Source organism: Hibiscus syriacus, unplaced genomic scaffold (genome assembly GCF_006381635.1).
Source record: "Hibiscus syriacus cultivar Baekdansim isolate YM2019G1 unplaced genomic scaffold, ASM638163v2 tig00111392_pilon, whole genome shotgun sequence".
NCBI classification, from domain to species: domain Eukaryota; kingdom Viridiplantae; phylum Streptophyta; class Magnoliopsida; order Malvales; family Malvaceae; genus Hibiscus; species Hibiscus syriacus.
The window spans coordinates 258,412-276,597 of record NW_024063078.1 but is presented as its reverse complement, the minus strand read 5'-3'; the positions used below and the strand labels follow the sequence as shown (position 1 = coordinate 276,597).

At 34.6% G+C, this 18,186-nt stretch overlaps 1 long non-coding RNA gene and 1 pseudogene across 2 annotated transcripts; both read left to right on the top strand.

Annotated features, from left to right (window-relative positions):
* The first annotated feature begins 219 nt into the window (after positions 1–219).
* Positions 220–15,754, top strand: LOC120160531 (annotated as a pseudogene).
* On the top strand, positions 3,025–4,306 carry LOC120160532. Of its 2 annotated transcripts, none has more exons than XR_005519437.1 (2): positions 3,025–3,212; positions 3,595–4,306. It is a non-coding gene; the product is annotated as an uncharacterized LOC120160532 (long non-coding RNA). The 2 variants fall into 2 exon arrangements; XR_005519438.1 differs by lacking the exon at positions 3,025–3,212 and adding an exon at positions 3,219–3,472.
* Positions 15,755–18,186: the final 2,432 nt, after the last annotated feature.

Sequence of the window (18,186 nt, the reverse complement as noted above, 5' to 3'; positions counted from 1 at the left end):
AAATTTTTAACGATGAGTACTAAAATAAAACAAAAACTAAATATTACGTATAATTTAAAAAATTAAAAATTTAAATACTAAAATAAATCAAAATTAATAGTTTAAATATTAAACACGTAATTTCTCTTATATTAAACAAAAAGGATTAAATTTCAAATTTAGCAAAAAGGACAAAAAAATATATATATATATAAATATAAATATGATTCCTAAGAGATCCTCGTTTTCCTTCTTTTTTGAATAATTTGACCAGCTCCTCTCTCACTGATTCCCTGCCTTTTATTCAAAACCCTATCTCATCTCAATTTGAGATCTCAAAATCACGGATACTCGATCTTTTCTATTTAAATTCAGGTAATAACTATTATAATTTGATCATAAATTTTGTTTTCGTTTTGACGATAAGTCGCCGTTTCTTTGGATATCTGTGTGAAGAAGGTTGATTTTTTTGCTTGGTTTTGATTTTTGAATCCTGGACATTGATCTAATATGGATGTCAAAATTTAAAAAATTTTCTTCAAAATTTTGGGTTTTGCATGTGTTTGATTGGGATATTGTATTTTTTTAATCTATAAGGAGCCTAATAGATTCGGATTTTTTGGGTTAACTTGGATCTTTTTTTTTTGGTTCCTTGAATTGTTTGATTATTAGGATTTAGGATGCCCTTCTTAGTAGTGTTAGGTATGGTTAGAGCGAGTGAAATTGATAAATATCTTTCATTAGAAGGGAACTATAGTAAGATCAAGCATCTGAGGAATGGATTACCTTGGTAGGGTAAATCGATTGACGAAATTCTAACCTGTTGCTTTTTAAATCTTGTTTTGAGCCTAAAGGTTCAAACTTCTATTTTTATGCCTTAAAATTAAGGGAAAACAGATAAATAGTAGTAGTAAAATTTTGCAAAGAATTGTTAGAAGAGAATTTTGATTTTTTTTTTTATTTCAGCTATTATTATGTGGCAATTTCATTATTACAAATGCTGAATTTCTGACTTTTATCAGGTTTACTTCAAAAACAGATAAATAAGGAATGTCTTTTACACAGAATTGTCGCTTGCAAGGAGGCATTTTTCAGGATGATTACCGGTACCCTTTGAATAGAAATAACTACAATAGTTACAGTTCCGATATCTACAGGAGAAGGAATGGGAACTGGAGTAGTGACACTACCAGGATTTTTAACCATGCCCATGAGTACTTTGGGCAGTTTGGGGATCATAATAGAGGTTATCAGCATGCATAACCAAATTTTGTTCCTTTGAAAAGAAGAAAATTTTCTGATGCCACTTGGGGAGACAGTGGCAGAAACTACCTGCCATATAGCATGCATTGCCTTGCTGCTCCATTGGAATCCAGCAATTTCATTCCTCCTATAAGATCTAATGCTGAACCCTCTACATCTGTCAGCAATAACGTGATAGGTCATGGTTGGATGATGAGGAATCCGTCTTCATGTCTAAGGATGAGATTGAGCGATGTTCACCTTCAAGAAGAGATGGTATCGATGCACTTCGTGAAACGCACCTACGCTATTCTTATTGTGCCTTCATTCAGAACCTTGGTTTGCAGCTTGAATTGTGAGCTATCTATCTTGGATGCTATTTCGTTTACCTTATTCTTAGAATTATTTATGCAATTTTCCTTGTCATAATCAAATCTGTATTGTGTTTGTAGGCCACAAACTACCAATGGTACTGCCATGGTACTATGCCATCGGTTTTTTGTTCGAAGATCACATGCTTGCCATGATAGATTTGTGAGTTTCAAATACTTATGCTCAAGGAATTTATTGCTCCCTTATTTATGAAAAATTATCCTTTACACCACAAGTGTAGTTTTCAAACTTCAAAAGCAGCTGACTTTAAAGGTTAACAATGATTTAAGATTATGTTATAAGCATAAGAAAAAAATTTGTTGTTTGTGTAACTTAAGTTATGTTCCGATCTTTAGACACCTTTTTATTACTAAATGCTATTCTTAAACCTTTTGTAAGGTTGATGTTCTCTTGCTTGCTTGACCTTATTATATTTTCAATCTTGATTGTTTTCACACATATATTCTTAAATATTTAATTTATGAAGCTATTGAGGTTTAGGTCAAGTTGTATTTCACCATTTTTATCACCTCAAGGGAAGTTTTTATTTCTTTATTTTAATTTTAAAAAAAAAGATTTTATAAGTGATTTGTATGTGCTAGTTGTCTTAAAATGAAAATGTCAATGAGCATAAGCAGGGCCATATATGCTAGTTGACTAACATATTGACTCTGTTGCAGTTGATTGCTACTGCTGCGATTTTCCTTGCTGCAAAGTCTGAGGAGACGCCTCACCCTTTGAACAATGTGTTGAGATCTTCCTGTGAAATATTCCATAAGCATGATATTACATTCTTATCTTACCTGCTCCCTGTTGTAAGTACTCTGCAAGTTTTGATTTTTCCTTGCTAAGAAATGTAGAAAGGATTAAGCTCTTTAGCAGGGTAAAAGTGAAATGCTTTTAAATATATTTTACTTTTGATTATTTTCATCCTTGAAAAGCATATTCCAACCATGATTAGACTGCATCTTAGTGGCAGTGAAGCAAATTTGGATGAAATTCATGTGTATCAACTAAATGTTAGCTTAGACTCAACTTCTTTTGTTTAAGCATTAAATTGTGCATTTACAGTTCAAAACGTTTAAGAGACAGCATGTAATTGATCCTGCATTAGCATGCTTCAGAAATATAACATATTATGGCTTACATAAGAGAGCTCACTGTTGTCCCTTGTGTTGCAGAGGCAAAGGGAAAAGAGTGCGATGTTATTTTTCATATGCTGACAGTAAATGAGTTGTTTGTTGAACAGGATTGGTTTGAGTAGTATCGGGAACGCGTGATTGAGGCAGAGCAAATGATTTTGACTACCTTAAATTTTGAACTTAACGTGCATCATCCATATGATCCTCTTACTTCCGTTCTTAATAAACTAGGCCTTTCACAAACTGTCTTGGTAAACCTGGCATTGAACTTGGTCAGTGAAGGGTAAGATTATCTCTAATTCTTCAATGTTACTGAATTTTTTATTTGAAGTTAATTTTACAGGTGCAATGTGTTTGTAAGGATTAGTTCCGTTAGTTTTAGAAGTAAAACTGACTACTGCATTTGAACTTCACCTTGATGTGATACACAATGGTCTTGTTACATGTGCAATGATTATGATCCTTCTGCCTTTTCAGGTACCAATTTGGTTTAGTTATTTTGTTGTGATGTTTGAATTATTTCGGAGTAATCTAAGAATAATGCTCATATATTGGGATGTGTTTTGTGGCTATGATTGAGTAGCTTTTCATGCATTTGGAGTAATGGGTGTTGCAGTCCCCACAATCAGCTGGTTTTGTGGGGTTTTAAATTTAGAGGGATTTTGGGTGGGTGTGTCCAATGCTGTCCCTATGAACTGGTTCAAAAAATTGAGTTGGGTGTGAAGAAGGTTGTGCAGGTTATCTTCTTTCATATTGCCCAAAAATCTGTACTGTCCATAATTTTATTCCTTCCCGCTGCTACTATAGAAAGCTATCTTGTGTGGCATATTGATTCTTTTGGCAAGTCATATAATTGCAGGGCCATTACAAGATTAGCATGCACACCTGTATGATATTTTTAGCTGGCGGATTGATGTGCTGTTCATGGAAAGTTTTGTTTTTACATCTGAAGTTGAATTGCCAATTTTAATCCCCATCAACTTGGTCATGGCTATGAAAGCCACATGACCAAAAGAAACAAGTCTTATTATTTTACATTTTAACCCTTTTTTTTATAGTTAACTTGATTAGAAACCACTCGTCTGGAGTCCATACAAACTTTGAGTTTGTGAAATCTGGCTACCTCCCTCTTCTTGTCCATTATTACCTGCAGAAAAATTATTGACTTGGATGAGTCAGTTGTTGGTTCTTTCCTTTTCTTTAAATGTTATTCTATTGATGGTTCCCTAGTTGTGAAATCATGGTTTATTATTGTCACCCTACCTTTTTCCCCTTGAAAATGGAGTTATTGGCATGGAATAAAAACTGGACCCCTTAAAAGATCATTTTTCTTTATGCATATATAGTTGTAAAATTTTATTTGTAACACTTTTAGAAGAGAGGCTTCAGGTTTGATTTTTCTAATGGCAGTTGCATTCTGATGAAAGTTAAAACCAGTTTTCAAGAGTTTCTTATTATTTAGAAGCTTTAAGTTTTCCATTCTTAATTATGAGTACCCGTTAGATGTCTAACCATTTTTGTTTGGGTTTCACACAAACTTAGAGTTTGCATGCACATGTTGGAATTTGAACTAGCATGCGGTATCAATCATTGGGGATGGGTTAGATGCTAAAAATTAACTGCTCTTCAGGTAGCATGGCATGTTGCAACCATATTCCATGTTGAAAATCCTTAAATTAAGGAGATTCTCTACCTTAGTTCTAGGAATTTCCTTGTAAATATTAGTTATAATCTAATTACTGATTTTTAGGGATAGGCTTATTATTAGAGATTATTTCCTTGTAAATATTAGAGATTATTTCCTTTTTTATTTTTTTTCTGCTATGTTAAAAAGAGTGTACTCCTATTCGAAGAAATTAGAGACTTTTCTTCTTCCTAAATCTGTTTATGGTATCGAGAGCAGGGTTTCAAATCGCGGTCGCGGTCGCGTTTTCGGTTATTTCGGATTTACCGTGATTGCGGTCGTCGCGGTCGCTATTGCGGCCGTCGCGGGTAACTCAGACAACGGCGAAATCGCGATCGCGGACCGTTTTTTGAAACCCTGATCGAGAGTCATAGGATTCATTCGATCCTACTCATTTGTCTCTCATCTCTCTTCCTAAATATATTTTTCTTTTTTTCTTCTCTCATGGGTGATATCAATGAAACCCTCTCTAATTCCGGTTCAAATAGGCCATGGTGTAGCCACTGTAACCCGGGTTGGACATACCAAGGAGAAATGCTTTAAACTCCATGGTTATCCTAAAAAAAATCAGAAAGAAAACAAGGCAGCAATGATATCTACTACTGAAGAAGATGCCCAGGATGTTCGGTTCACCAAAACTCAACTTGAGGCTCTTCATAAACTCCTCGGGACTCTTACAACCATTGGATCACTAGCTATTCAAGGTACTGCCTTAAATACTACTCATGAACCAATCTGGATACTAGATTCGGGTGCATCCAACCACATGACAGGTAATATAAGTTTGTTTCACACATATTTACCTTGTCATGATCAGGCTGGAATTGAAACGATCATACTTACTGAAAATTTTTCCATTGATAAAGTTTTATATGTTCCAAATCTTTCTTGTAATTTACTCTCAATTAGCAAGCTTACCAAGAATGAGAAAGTACTTGTTGAATTTTCTGCTTTCGGTTGTGTGGTTCAGGAACAGGAATCGGGGAAGATGATTGGCACTATTAAAGTTGATGATGGCTTATATATTTGGAATAATAGACATCTTCTAGAGGTTACTAGGTCTCTTATGTTTGCTGCTAATGCTCCTAAGTATCTTTGGGGGGAAGCTCTTCTTACAACCACTTACCTCATCAATAGAATGTCAAGTAAGACCTTAGATTTCAAAATTCCTATTAAGGTTCTGTTTCAGTTGTATCCCAATTTTAAACATTTAAACTCAAGTCTTTCTCCTCGGGTGTTTGGGTGTACAACCTTTGTTCATATTCACAACAGAGGGAAATTAGATCCTAGGTCCATAAAGTGTGTGTTCTTGTGCTATTCTTCGAGTCAGAAGGGTTACAAGTGTTACTCACTTTCCACAAAAAAGACCTATGTCTCCTTTGATGTTACATTTTTTGAAAACCAATCTTATTTTTCAGGAACAGAAATTCAGGGGGAGAGTTACAAGGAATTTCAGCCTGTTTAAACCGATATTTCTTTACAGCCTATTAGTTACAAGGAATTTCAACCTGTTCAAACCGATATTTCTTTATAGCCGATCATTTCCTTACCTATTACTGTCTCTCCAAAGTCGGCTAGCACTGTCCAGTTCCTAGGGAGGGTAATGGGAATAACCTAAATAACTCTGATGAATTACCTTCCTCCTTATCTCATCACTCTAGTTCGTGCAAAACACCTTCCACCACTATCAAAAATGCACCTAACAATGACCCTGAAACCATAACTCCCCAACCGAAACAACTCAGTGTTTACTCAAGAAGAAGGAAAGATGCTGCTGAAGAAATCAGTCAGCCTAGCATTTGCCAAGAACCAGATTCGGATCCTGTTGCAGCTGAAACAGAAGGTAATGATGGTTACCAAGAGGCTACTACTGTTGATCTTGATGACTTTCCTATTGCTATTAGGAAGGGGGTAAGAAAATGCACTGCTCATCCCATAAATAAGTATGTTGCATATGGGAAATTAGAGTCTAATTTCAGGGCCTTCACTGCCAGCATTAACGCTGTGAAAATCCCAAGAAATGTGACAGAAGCATTTCAATCTCCTGAGTGAAAAAAGGTTGTAGAAGAAGAGATAAAAGCGTTGCAAAAGAATAAGACATGGAGTTTGACAGATTTGCCAAAAGGGAAGAGAGCTGTTGGATGCAGGTGGATATTCACAGTCAAATATCATTTGGATGGGAGTGTGGAAAGATATAAGGCAAGGCTGGTTGTTAAAGGTTTTTCTCAATCCTCTGGTATCGACTACCAGGAGACTTTTGCACCGGTTGCAAAATTGAATACAATCAGACTATTGTTATCAGTAGTTGTTAACATGGACTGGAAATTGCATCAGTTGGACATAAAGAATGCTTTTCTGAATGGGAACCTTGAAGAAGTTGAAGAAGAGATATACATGGAGGTCCCCCCCCGGATTAGAAGGAAAGGTCACTAAGAAAATTGTGTGCAAGCTCAATAAATCCTTATATGGCTTAAAACAGTCTCCCAGGGCTTGGTTTGATCGATTTGCTAAGGCTATGACACAGAATGGTTTCAAACAAAGCCAAGCGAATCACACATTATTCAGAAAAATTACACCGAGTGGTAAGATAACCCACCTAATTGTCTATGTAGATATGAATATAACTGGCAGTGATATAGAAGAAATAGAAAAGCTAAAGATGAATCTTGCAAAGGAGTTTGAAACCAAGGATTTAGGGAGTATGAGGTATTTCCTGGGTATGAAAGTTGCAAGGTCCGAGGAAGGGCTGGTCATAAACCAACGTAAGTATGTTTTGGATCTTCTTGCAGAAACTGGGATGCTCGACTGCAAACCAGTTGAAACTCCAATGGAGTCAGGCTTGAAAATTTTCAAGGAAAGGATTGGAAATCCAGTAAACAAGGAAACCTACCAAAGTTTAGTTAGGAAGTTAATCTACCTTTCACTGACCATGCCTGATATTACATACTCAGTGAGCATTGTCAGCCAACATATGAGTGATCTTCGAGAAGAATGTCGAAACGATTTTTTTTAAAAGGTGAGATTTTGATATTTTAAAAACCACATTAATTTTTAACTTATCTCTTTTAATTTATTTTTAATTTAAAAATAAATGCGATTTAAAAGACCTCTCGTTTCAAAAAATTTTGGATTTCCTTTACGATCGAAAAATATAGTCCTAAGAGTCGCCACCAATCTTTGATTAGGGTGTGATTGGGCACCCAAAAATGTTTTGTCATTTTAAATAAAACTTAATTTTAATTAAAACAACAAATTGAGGTATGCGTTACCAAAAAATGAGTTCGGGTGTCGGTTACGTGTGGGGAAGGATTAGCACCCCCACAACGCCCTAAAACGGTACCTAATCGATTAATTAATGTCTTTGCAATTTGCAATGAACTTTACAAATTCGAATTTAATTTGATTTTTGATCCCATAAAACAAAGATGTAAATTTAAAAATATTCAAAAGCACTCAAATAAATTAAATTAAAATTACCAAGTCGTTTTAAAAAGATAAAGAATGTTCGAGTATTTACAAATATCGAGACCAGATCTTAAAAGCTATAACAACATTTTCTCGATAAATTTAAATAAACGAATATTTCCGTTTCTTTCGTTCCCAAATTTTAGGAGACGAATCAATTTTTGGTTTCACTTTCGGGATACACTTTTAACTTAAAATGGTCATAACGGCCCTCTAATCAGTTAAGACATGCCACTCAAGACAATTTTAAATTAAAAGGCTATTACCCTGGAAAAAGTGTGTATTTTAATTGCTTTCTCTGTTATTTTTTTTAATTCTGAGATTACACCCCTTTTTTCCTTTGTATTCCTTTACACTATGAAGTTGTTGATATCTAACAGGGTCCTCGGCTCCTAGTCCTTTCTTTTCTGAAATGCTTTCCTTGTGTGTGTTCTCCGGTTCTTCTGCTCGATCGTTCCTTTTTTCTTTTCTTTTTTTGTTTTTGATCCCTCTTTCCTAATGAAAAATGGTATCCTATACAAAACTGTTTTTCCTCGTTCTTATCACCCCACTTACAAACTGCTAAAAACCAACATTAACTTCTCTTTTTTTTCTCTACATGCAACTACTGTCCATTGGGCTTGAGACGAGCCTCCAGTTGGGTTGGACTCATTTGGGCTCGATTTGGGCTTGTTGTAAAGCCTGCAAGTAATAAAAACATAAGCAATATTAATAATAATACTAATAATAATTATAATTGTTATAATAATAACAATAATAGTTATAATATAATATTAATAATTATAATATAATATTTATAACCCGGACAAAAACGGGTGTCTACAAAGAACATTTGGAAGCTGTTAACAGAATTTTAAGGTTCTTGAAATTTATCCCAGGAGCAAGACTTATATTTAGAAAAAATCAAGACAGAACAGTGAAGGTTTATACGAATGCAAGCTGGGGAGGTGAATTAACTGATAGAAGGTCAGTTAGTGGCTACTGTATCTACGTTTGAGGTAATTTGGAGACTTGGACAAGTAAGAAACAAGCTGTTGTCTCTCGAAGTAGTGTTGAGTCAGAGTTTAGAGCAATGGCTCTCGGAATATGTGAAGGAATGTGGATTAAAAGACTGCTCACAGAACTGGACTTAGATGACAAGAAGAATTTTGAGATTTTTAGTGACAGTCAATCAGCTATGAGTATAGCAAAAAACCCAGTGCAGCATGATAGAACGAAACACATTGAGATAGACAGACATTTTATTTACGAGAAGGTCAACAATGGAGTTGCAAAACTGCAGTACATTCCGACGAAGAAACAGCTGACAAATATCTTCACCAAAGCCCTTCCACGAGTGACTTTTGATGAGATGTCATTCAAACTAGGTATATACAACATATATACACCAGTTTGAGGGGGAGTGTAGGAATTATAGAAATGAGTTGTCAATCTCTTAAGTTAAGAGATTATGTAATTATTTTCTGTTTTTCAATCCCTTATTTCAAGGGATTACATCTCCTAGGATTAGTTTCATTTCTTAGAGTTTCCTAGTTTAGAGGCATAATTTGTATATAAATATGTAATATATTCTACTGAATGTACACAAGAATAAAAATAACAGACTTGTCTGTTTTCTACAAAAACAGTTCATAAGAAGGGGTGGCCTTATCTACATCGAAAGAAGAATCTATCATGCTATGGCACCGTAGACTAGGACACCCTAATTTTACGTACTTGAAAAAACTGTTTCCTCTACTTTTTCTAAATAAGAAAATAAGTTCCTTGAATTGTGAAGTTTGCCAACTGTCTAAACATACTCGTGTCCCTTATCCTTTGAAACCTTATGTTCAATCTCAACCTTTCTCTTTAATCCACAGTGATCTATGGGGAACTAGTCGAGTAAAAAATGTCACAGGGGTTAGGTGGTTCATAACATTCATTGATGACCACACTAGAGTTTGTTGGATTTATCTTCTCAAAGAAAAAATCGAAGTCTCTAGAGTCTTCCAAAGTTTTCATTCAATAATTCAAACTCAGTTCAATTCCAAAATTCATACCTTTAGAACTGATAATGGGAGAAAGTACTTCAATTCTATCCTAAGCCCTTATCTTTCTAAGCAAGGAATCATACATCAGAGTTCTTGTCCTGACACCCCTCAACAAAACTAGGTTTTCGAGAGGAAAAACATACACCTTTTAGCCGTGGCTCGTGCTCTTATGTTTACTATGGGTGTACCGAAGTATTTATGGGGAGAAACTGTTCTCAGTGCTTGTTATCTTATAAACCGACTCTCATCAAAGGTATTAAACTTTCAAATACCTTTACATACTCTTCAAAAAATATTTCCCTTTTTTCGTGTTCCTAATCTCCCAACCAAAACTTTCGGTTGCAAAGCATTTGTCCACAATCATCAACCTAACCGATCTAAACTTGATCCTAGAGCACACACTTGTGTCTTTCTTGGATACTCACCTACACAAAAGGGGTACAAGTGTTATTCTCCAACCCTACATCGGATGTTTGTATCCCTTGATGTTACTTTCTTCGAAAACGAGCCATATTTTTCAGTCTCTCATCTTCAAGGGGAGATTTAGTGAAGATGAGACATTGAACAACCTTCTCATTATACCTCAAAACTCTATCAATCCTACAACCACTACAAAACCTGCTGAAAATCCTACAGCCACTACTGAAAATCCTACAGCCACTGTTGAAATTCCTACAGCCACTGCTGAAATTCCTACAGCCATTGTAATTCCTGATTTGGACCCCGTTTTACTCGACTCCACTGTGCAGCAACAAGAAACAAGAGCGATTAATCATACAAATGAAGAAAAACAACCATCTCCTTTTTGAAAAACAACAAGAAAAAACTCAGCAGCTTTGTGTATATTCTCGGAAACATCAGCTGCCAGAAACTGAAACAGCAGTGCCAATGCCATCTTTACTCGAGGACTGTCCTGAGGAAGAAGTCTCACCTCATTCGCCTTCCATCTATCTTCCAATTGCAATCAGAAAGGGCACGAGAAGCTGCACTCAACATCCCATTTCTCGGTTTGTATCCTATGGGAACTTGTCTAAATCCTACAATGCCTTTATTTCTAATATTTAACTCTGTAGAAACTCCAAAGAACATAGAAGAGGCTCTTAAGTCAACCAAATGGAAGCAAGCCGTGTTGGAAGAAATAAAGGCTCTTGAAAACAATGGAACGTGGGAAATATCTAAACTACCTACTGGAAAGAAGACCGTGGGTTGTAAGTGGATTTTCACTACGAAAGTTAAACCAGATGGGAGCATTGATCGTTACAAGGCTAGACTTGTGGCCAGGGGTTTCACTCAAACATATGGGTTGGACTACGAGGAAACATTTGCACCAGTGGCCAAACTAAATACTATTCGAGTGCTGTTCTCAATTGCTGTCAATTTAGATTGGCCTTTAATCCAATTGGATGTAAAGAATGCTTTTCTCAATGGAGAATTAAACAAAGAAGTCTACATGGATTTTCCGCCCGGATTCGAAGGAAGCAAGGGCCAAGTATGCAAGTTGAAGAAGTCTTTGTATGGACTAAAGCAATCCCCCAGGGCTTGGTTTAATCGTTTTGCCAAAGCCATGACGAGTAGACAGTATATTCAAGGTCAAGCTGATCACACCTTATTCTACGAACACTCGGCTAATGGGAAGTGTTGTATTCTCATTGTATACGTTGATGACATAATATTGACAGGAGATGACTCTATTGAAATTGAAAGATAAATAATTCTTAAGTCTTGAGTTTCAACTTAAAGACTTGGGGAATCTTAGATATTTTCTTGGAATAGAGATAGCAAGGTCAAAGGCAGGTATTTCAATCTCTCAAAGAAAATATGTTCTTGATCTACTTTCTAAAGTCGGACTGTTGGGTTGCAAACCAGCCGAGACTCCCATGGAACCCAACCTTAAATTAGGAACTGATAAGGATGGAGAAGAGGTAGACAGGGGGAGATATCAAAGGTTAGTGGGAAAACTTATCTATCTTTCTCATACTCGTCCAGACATAACGTTTGGAGTAAGTGTTATTAGTCAATTTATGCATGCTCCTAGGGAGAAACATTTGGAAGTTGCCTACAGGATATTGAGATATTTAAAAGAGACTTCGGGTAAGGGGTTGCATTTCAAGAAAAATGTAAATCGAAGCATAGAAGTCTACACTGATGCAGACTGGGCAGGTGCTATTAATGACAGGCGCTCCACAAGTGGTTATTGTAGCTATGTTTGGGGTATTCTCGTGACATGGAGGAGTAAAAAACAGTCGGTTGTGGCACGCAGCAGTGCTGAAGCTGAGTATCGAGCTCTGTCCCAAGGTATATGTGAAGGAATGTGGCTACAACGGCTAATGGGAGAACTAAAATTATCCTATGCAACACCTATAATACTGAACTGTGACAACCAGGCAGCAGTTAATATAGCTCACAACCCTGTACACCATGACCGCACCAAGCATGTGGAAATCGATCGCCACTTTATTACGGAGAAAATTAACAAGGGGGAAGTTTGTGTTTCATATCTACCTACTCGACAACAAGTAGCAGATGTGTTAACTAGGAGCTTGAGCAGAAAAAGGTTCGAAGAAATTATGGGCAAGTTAGGTTCGATTGACATCTACACTCCAGCTTGAGGGGGAGTGTTGAAAATCCTTAAATTAAGGAGATTCTCTACCTTAGTTCTAGGAATTTTCTTGTAAATATTAGTCATAATCTAATTAATGATTTTTAGGGATAGGCTTATTATTAGAGATTATTTCCTTGTAAATATTAGAGATTATTTCCTTTTTTTATTTTTTTTCTGCTATGTTAAAAAGGGTGTACTCCTATTCGAAGAAATTAGAGACTTTTCTTCTTCCTAAATCTGTTCATTCCAAAATATGATGAGAGCAAGATAAACTTTATCTTCCATTTTGTTTGTCTTAATTGAATAGAACACAATGACTCTTGCATAGGGTTTCACCATTCCTTCTGACCTGGTTCTAAACCTTGAATCGATGTTGAATTCCTGGTGTTGCGAAGTATAGAGTTTGTTTGGTGTTTGGAAAGATTCTTGTTTCAGGAGTGCATTGTTTTTCTCTCTTCTTTCTTTGCTAGATTGAGAAAAATACAGACATGAAAGCTGCCTCCTCCTTCAAGTTTGTAGTGTACAACCTAAGTGTAAATGACTTTATAGCTTAGAGCACTTGGGTTCTGGCGTGTGTATGACAACATTTGAACTGAATTGACATTGTGAAGCAGTCAGAAAGAATGCTACCCTGTACTAGAATGGACTAGAATAGGCTCAGCCGAAAACTCACTTGGGAATTTACAGTCAATTAGACGTCATGAAGCTAGCTCAGAGTGCTGCGTTAATTAATTTCTTCTCACTCCTGGACTGGGAATATTGTTAGGGTTTGGTCCTTGTTGGGCCTTGTTCCTGTGACCATTTAAGCATTCTGGTTCACATGGCACCGTGTTTTAGTGCCTGTTATTTTTATGGAGGAATACTTTCCCCATAATCAAGAGTGCATCAGATGTGCTCGGAAGTTATTTACTGTAATCCCTGTTGGTTCTTCCACTTTCATACCGAGATGGGGGGATTTAACTGGCTAAATTTAAAGAAAAATAAAATTGTTGAAATTATAAATACGTATATGATATATGTGTCTGCGTGTTTATACGCAGTTGTGTTTTTACCCCGTCATCGACTATATATTACTGTCCATAGTAGGTGCCCCAGTTAGGGGTGTAAACGAGCCGAGTCGAGCTCAAGTATTGCTGAGCTCGACTCGACTCGAAAACTCGCGAGCTTAAAATTTTCAAGCTCGACTCGAACTCGAAATCCTAAACTGAAGCTCGTGAGCAGCTCGAAAAGGCTCGAAATGAAAAAAAAATTATTAAACTTAACTCGATTGAAGCCTCAAACTCAAACTCGAACATGAACCTTAAATACATGAAATCTTACTGTATTTTTTTTTATAAAAAAATCAATACATAAATATTAATATTATTAATAATTTATTTCTAAAAAATAAAATCTTAATATATTATATTTTCGAGCTGCTCACGAGCTTTTCGAGTCGAATATCGAGTAGCTCGTTTCGGCTCGTTAAGAACTCGAGTCGAGTCGAGCTCGAGTCGAGTCGAGTCGAGTCCATTCGATCCGAGTATTTATCGAGCTTTGATCGAGTCAATCTCGAATAGCTCGCGATCTGTCTCGTCTCATTTACAGCCCTAGCCCCAGTCTCCATATTTTAAATTTTTTCAAAAAAGTTTTTCCTTTTGAATCAATTTTCTTTTATATCCCTTTCTATTTTTTAAGTTGTGGTTGGTTAACAAGGGGCATCCGGCTCTTTTGAAGCATTCTTTCAGGTCATACAGATATATTATATGTTACAAGAGTAGGTGACGATAATGATACATATATATTGCTCATAGCGTCATCTCTTGCCTGCCTTAGTTCTGTGTAATTGTTGTGGCATGTATGCTCGTTAACCATGAGCAGTGACGCATGCTTGTTGACAAGCCTGTTCCGATGACTGATGGGCTAAAGAGCCTTGCTTGATATCTACATTGTGCTCTACACTGTCTCGTATTTGTTTTGTGTATACTTCTGGACTTAGAAGCTCTGCAGATTGGACTGGAACTGGTTTGTTCTCTAGATGGATGTAACATATTTGCTGTAGTTTTCATACTCTGTGAGCCATGTTGCCAGAGATTCTTGGAATATATTCTACCTGGTGTTGCTGCCATTGGTAAGGAAAAAATGACTTGTTCTTTTTCACTTAAAATCACTGTTTTGATAATCTCTTTTAGTAGTATTTGTTGTTGACGTGTGGTGCTTGCGGTGATATGTGCTAAGTTCTTCATGACGTTGCTGTTTGTTTCTTGCTCCCGTGGTTGGTTTGTCATTGTTTATGTCACTCTGTATCGAATGAAACGATGGTCACTGTCATGCTCTTAACTTTCCGTCAGTTAATTTTATTAATGTGTTGAGGTGTGGCAACTATTTTGCAGGCTCAGGAGCTCATTGTGGGTTCAGTTTAAGCCCCATCATATTGCTGCCGGAGCTGCTTATCTTGCTTCCAAGTTTCTAAATTTCGATCTTGCTTCTTACCACGATATCTGGCGAGAATTTCAAATAACTCCGGCTATTCTCCAAGGTAATCCTTACATTATATTTGCAAGTATGTGAGAATCTACAATGTTCTTCATTTGGTCATACACAAAATTTCTTATATGTAAAGGCTTATTGCTATGACGATTCTAGTGAAGTGACATAAACACAACCTTATGGTGGCAAAAGCAATGTAAACCGGTAAAACTCACTTGAGAAAGCCCGGACTAAAATCCATCCATCCATCCAAACTCATTATGACCTGAATTGACAAAAAAAACTCGATACTGTCTTGCGTAAAAGTTAAAATCACATGAAACTAACCCGAACTTGCGTGATTGTTAACTCGAACTTGATTGTATCTATTGCGTATAAAGTAATGTGATAAATCTCCATTTGATGCTTGCAGATGTTTCGCAGCAGTTGATGGAGTTGTTCTAAAAGGACAATAGTGTACATATACTTTTCGGATTTATTGGTCACTTAGCTTTCGGATTTATCGCTCACTTAGGTTTCAAAATTGTTCATATGGCCAAGGAATGTGCAGATAAATGTTGTGATGAAGAAAGTTTCTTTAAGATGGTGGAGAAGCAGGAGAGTTAATACTAGAACGAGAAGTGATTGTTAAAAGTATGTGTATATATATAAATGGCCACTTGACCCCTGTAGTTGTAACTATTAGTTGGTACAATAGGACTGGTGTTGGGTCTCTTGAACATGTTTGAATTGAATTTCGATGTTGCCTATAATCTAAAGTCGATTAATAGATCGAATGCTATTGATCAATTCAAAAAAAATATTATTGTTTTTTTAATAAAAATCAAATTGATCTTAAACCTCTTTACTTAGTTAAGTTGTTAAAATCAAAGATATTCATTATCGTCGTTTGACCAATGTAAATCATTGTTGTTCACGATGTTTATGATGTAGATATGATAAGTAACGATATTAATATGATAATTTATATAATTTTATATATGAATGATGATATTACATTAATAATATAATTTTATATATGAATGATGATATAACATTAATAATATAATTTTATATATGAATGATGATATAACATTAATAATATAATTTTATTGTTGTTTTTGGAGATTATAGATTCTAACAACAATGACAGTAAGTGTGAGAATATTTATAATATATATTATTTTGTAATCATCTTAACTTAATAATAAAAAAGAACGTAATCTTCAAAATTCTTATTTTTAAGTTAATATAAATTAGAAATTATGAATCTTTAATTTAAGAAAAATGGGTAACTTTTACCTTAGTATATTCAATTTATCATTTTCGTCCCTATCTATTTTTCGCATTAATTTAATCATTGAAGTTGTTCAATTACATCATTTTATACCCCTATCGTTTACTTAAAACCCTAAATTGATGGTTTTAAGTTAAATATTAAGGTTTAGGGTTTATAGATTATAGGGTTATGGTTTAGGGTTATCAATTTAGGATTTTAAGTTAGGAGTAGAGTATAGAATGATGTAATTAAACAACTTTAAAAACTAAATTGATGAGAAAAACGATAAAGACAAAATTAATAAAGTAGGTCAAGTAAAGTGACCCTTAATCCTTAATTTAATAACTTAAAGAATTATAAAGTTATGAGCTAATGCAATCACAGGATTGTATTTTGACTATTTAAAATTTTTATTTTTTTGAAAAATAAATTTTTGAAAAGTAATAGACTTTGTATCGTTCAGATTTTATCATGTGTGAGTTGTGATATACCATTATTAATAAGTTTAAAACTTATCTTTTGGGTATTTTTTCTAATAAAGATTAAAATGGTACGATATGTAAAATAGGGAGGGCTGATTTATTATTTCAATTAAAAAGAAATCCATATTATCCGTGAATGAAAAACTAAAATGTTACATCTTGAATAATTGAGTGATTAAATTGTAATGTTTAATAATTTTATAACTAAATTACAAATTTGTTAAAAGTAAAGTGACCATTGGTATAATTTTACCGTAGTGTGTTTTTTGCTTTTCAAACGTTACCTATTGTCTGTTTTACGAGAATTCTGTTGTGCGGCGTCTAAACAATGGCTAAAAAGTGGCATGATCTGTTAATTAAGTGATCAGTTAAAATTTGGATCGGTTATGTTATATCATTTAACTGGAAATATTATCAAGTACAATAAAATATTTTCTAACTAAACAGGTATATTTAAACCGATAATATTACAAATTTATCTATTACATTATAATTATCGGTTTTGATGATTTTGGGATTAATACAATTTTAAATGTATCGACACTTTATGCGTGCACCTCGTTGTGCTTTCATTTTGAGAAAAAAATATCGACACATATTTAAAGAGTATCGATATATAATGTAAACCTATTTACTAATTAACCAGTATATTTTTATCGGTTACATTGTAAATTTACCTGTTACATAATAATTAAAAAATGATGGGTTTTTATTCTTTAAGAAACTGATAAAATGATGGGTTTCGCAATGTTATTCTTTTGTTACTGCAAAGATTTTATTATTTTCTTACTTAATTTTGCTTAAAATATCCAACTTTTTGTATTAAAAAATGAAAATTTTGAAATAAAAATGACCACACAAGCATATTTTTTTACTACTGATTTTGTCATTTTGAGACCGATTTTGTCATATTTTTACCTGTTATATTGTTATGGATCGATACATTTTTATAATGTATCGACACTTTATTGGCGCTATAATTTCTTTTCTTTTAAATTCCAAAAGTGTCGATACTTATAATAAAGTATCGACACTTTCAACATATCTGGTCACTCTTTACCGGTTTTGTCATTTCGAAACCGGTTTTGTCATATTTGTACCTGTTATATTTTTATGGATCGATATATTTTTATAAAGTATCGACACTTTATTGACGCTATAACTTCTTCTCTTTTAAATTCCAAAATTGTCGATACTTATAATAAAATATCGACACTTTCAACATATCCGGTAGCTCTTTACCGGTTTTGTCATTTCGAGACCGGTTTTGACATATTTTTACCTGTTATATTGTTATGGATCGATAAATTTTTATAAAGTATCGACACTCTTTATTAACGCTATAATTTCTTCTCTTTTAAATTCCAAAAGTGTTGATACTTATAATAAAATATCGACACTATCAACATATCCGGTAGCGCTTTACATGTTTTGTCATTTATAGACCGGTTTTGTCATTTT